This window comes from Glycine max, chromosome 12 (assembly GCF_000004515.6).
Source record: "Glycine max cultivar Williams 82 chromosome 12, Glycine_max_v4.0, whole genome shotgun sequence".
In the NCBI taxonomy this organism is placed as follows: Eukaryota; Viridiplantae; Streptophyta; class Magnoliopsida; order Fabales; family Fabaceae; genus Glycine; species Glycine max.
This window is the reverse complement of record NC_038248.2, coordinates 24,929,724-24,933,272: the sequence shown is the minus strand read 5'-3', so window position 1 is coordinate 24,933,272 and position 3,549 is coordinate 24,929,724. Positions and strand designations below refer to the sequence as shown.

Sequence of the window (3,549 nt, the reverse complement as noted above, 5' to 3'; positions counted from 1 at the left end):
CTTCTAAGTGCTTGAAGCTCTTTGTGGAAATGAAATACACTCTCATAAACAAAGTTGTTACAAGGCCTGCTTCTCTTGCTTGTGTAAACTACTTTAGTTAATCAAGGCAAATAACCTTGCTATGTAATGAGTTGGAGTATCCCATCATTTTAGGATTTCTATTTTTAGTCCTTGAACTTTCTTTTTTGTTGGTTTTAACTCCTTAACCTTTTTCGATTCCTACTTTTAGTCCTTTAAATTTTATTTTTGTCCTTAATTTTAGTCTATGACCATGGACTATAAGTAAGGGCAAAAAAAATGTTAAGGAGCTAAAGCCAGCAAAAAGAAAGTTCAAGGACTAAAACTAGAAATCCTAAAATGATGGGATATTCCAACCTAATTACATAACAAAGTTATGTGCCTTGATTAACCAAATTGGTTTACACAAGCAAGAGAAGCAGGTCTTGTAACAACTTTGGTTATGAGAGAGTGTTTATTTCCACAAAGAGCTTCAAGCACTCAGACAAGTCCACACCGGAATCATAAGGCATCCATTTGAAGTTTTGTAAGAACATAGCAAGCCAAAGTTCAACAGTGGCCAAGCCCGTGGCTTTTCTAGGGCACACCTTTATTCCAGAGCTAAATGGTGTCAACCTAAGATCAGACCCCATAATTGGCAAATCCTCGTACTTCAAAAAATGCTCTGGCTTGAACTGTTCTAGCTCAACCCAAACATCTTGGTCATGACTAATAGCCCAGATGTTGACCATAGTAGTGGTGCCAACTGGAATAAAGTGGTTTCCAATTTGTGTGTTGTATATGGAAAACTTGGCCCATGAAATAAAGAGGTCCTGATATGCATCCTTAGGGTTTCTTTCACTATGGTATGCACATAAGGAAGGTTGGGAAGGTCATCATCACTCGCACTGCACTCAATACCAACTGTTGGATCAAGTGGTCTCGAAATAATTAAGAACGGGGGGTTGAATTAATTATTAATGTGCCTTGACTAATTAAAAAACTATCCTTCTTAATGTTACTAGATTTAATTAGGCTTTTACTACAAAGTTAAGAAAAGAAAAAGAAACTTAACCAAAAGTTAAAGCGATAATTAAAGTGCACAGCGGAAATTAAAGAGTGTAGAGAAGAAGAAGACAAATACAAGAGTTTTATACTGGTTTGGCAGCAACCCGTGCCTACATCCAGTCCCCAAGCGACCTGCGGTCCTTGAGATTTCTTTTCAACCTTGTAAAAGTCATTACAAGCAAAGATCCACAAGGGATGTATCCTCCCTTGTTCTCTTTGAACAACCAAGTGGATGTACCCTCCACTAAAATTGATCCACAAGAGATGTGCCCTCTCTTGTTCTCAGTTACAACAACCCCAGTAGATGTACCCTCTACTTGTACCACAAAGGATGTACCCTCCAATGTCTTAAGACAAAGTTCTCAGGCGGTTAGTCCTTTGAAATCTTTTGTTTAAGGGAAAGGAAAGAATCAAAAGAATTCTCAGACTGTGTCGTTTTGAATTCTTTGTAAAGGGAGAAGGGAGACACAAAAGAATTCAGGCGGTTAGTCCTTTGTTCTTTTGGAAAATGAAGAAGAAAGACACAAAAAGAATTCAGGTGGTTAGTCCTTGTCGAATTCTTTTTGGCAAAGGGAGAAGAGAATGAAAAAGATGAATAGCACACTTTTGTTTTCTGTGAAAGAACAAGGTTTGGAAACCAGAAAACTTAGAAAGCTTTTGGCAAAAGAAGAAGAATAAGAATTTCAAGAAGATGTTCAAAAAGGTGTGTAAAAAGTTATATCAAGTACATAAAATGCAAGTCAAGGTCTTGCTTTTATAGACTCTTCATGTCTGGTCAAGAAAACCATTGGAAGAGTTATAACCTTGAGAAAATCTTGAGAAAACCATTTGAAGAGTTACATCTCTTGATTTTTATTCAAAACTTGTCACTGGTAATCGATTACCAAAACCATGTAATCGATTACACAAAGCATTTTATGAAAAGATGTGACTCTTCACAATTGAATTTGAATTTCAACGTTCAGATACACTAGTAATCAATTACTAATATATTGTAATCGATTACATCATTTAAAAATCAATTGGAACGTTGCAAATTCAGTTAAAAGCTTTTGAAATCAAACTTTTCCACTGGTAATCGATTATAGGAAAATGGTAATCGATTACTAGAGAATAAAAACTCTGGTAACTTAGAAAATTTTGAGAAAAACTTTTTTGAAAAACAAAATTGGGCTATGTTTGTTTTTTGAAAAATCTTTTCAATACTTCCCTTGTGAAGTATTCTTGATTTCTTCTCTTGAATCTTGAATTCATCTTCTCTTGAATCTTCTTGATTTAATCTTGATCTTGAACTTGTTGACTCAATCTTGAAATCATTCTCTTGGGCTTTTTGTCATCATCAAAACTACTTGAATCAACTTGATTCATCATCATGAAGCTTGCTTCTACACCAACCACAAAGTCAATTACAGACTAAGCCTTGTCTTGGATATTTAGATGCAGAACCATCCTAATTAGAATCCACTGCAGAACAATATCCATTGTATGAATCCCTCTAAATATCATTTCCTGAAAAGTAAAATCACATTAAATTGCATTACTTTGTCATTGGCACATTCATAAGGTCATTAATAAACTAGATTCAAATTAGCATGTACTATAAAATGATATAAAAATAAACAAAATAATTATTTGAAATGAAAGAAGTAATGAACATGAGATTAAATAAGAAAAAGCTTACCCACAAAACAAAAACCATATCAGAGTGTTGAAGCTTGTTTTCTTTCTCCAAATCCAACAACACATCAACAAAGTCATTAGAGCCCTCAGTAACCCTGACCTTATCCTCACCTTCAACAACCCTCTTCACTCCATTATCCAAAATGATTTTCCCCACAAAAACATTCACTTTATCCACCAAACTCATGCACCTCTTCCTCACACCTTGCAAATCCAACCAACACAAAAGTGGGAAGTGGTGACTTTAGTTAAGCACTCTAAGCAAATCATACCTTTCACTCACTAACTCCTCAAGCTCACACCATCACCCCCTAACCCTCGCCAAACACATAACTCTTCACAAACATGTTCTTCATCATGTTATTCAATGACCCAAAATGCAACACCTTCCTTACCTCCACCACAATGTCCTTTCCCACCATGCCCAAAATTTCTTTCACCACTTGAGCTCAAAACTCACCAAAAGCAGTAATCCTCCTAAAAGAGAACATGTGAATTGCAAAAATCCTCCTTAGGTTTTCTTTTAGTACTCACCATCAAGTGCAAACCCCATTGAAAGAGAAGTTCAAAGGGTTGAAAACTTTTCTTCTTGGATTCCCTTCCCTTTCTTGCCATTATAACATGCTAATGATTCTTCAAGGAATTTTTTGTCCTGCCACTGAAGAGTGAAGACCTTTGCAATGGTTTCTAACCTTGCCCCCTAAAGCTTGCGAGCTGCAAATAATTCTTCTTCCTCTTTTATAAATAGAACTTTGTTAAGTTGAAGATCAAGATGATTACGCCACCTTAATCTGTAGATTTTAT

At 35.7% G+C, this 3,549-nt stretch overlaps 1 pseudogene; it reads right to left on the bottom strand.

Annotated features, from left to right (window-relative positions):
* Positions 1–405: 405 nt before the first annotated feature.
* On the bottom strand, positions 406–3,298 carry LOC100818427 (cytochrome P450 78A5-like; annotated as a pseudogene).
* Positions 3,299–3,549: the final 251 nt, after the last annotated feature.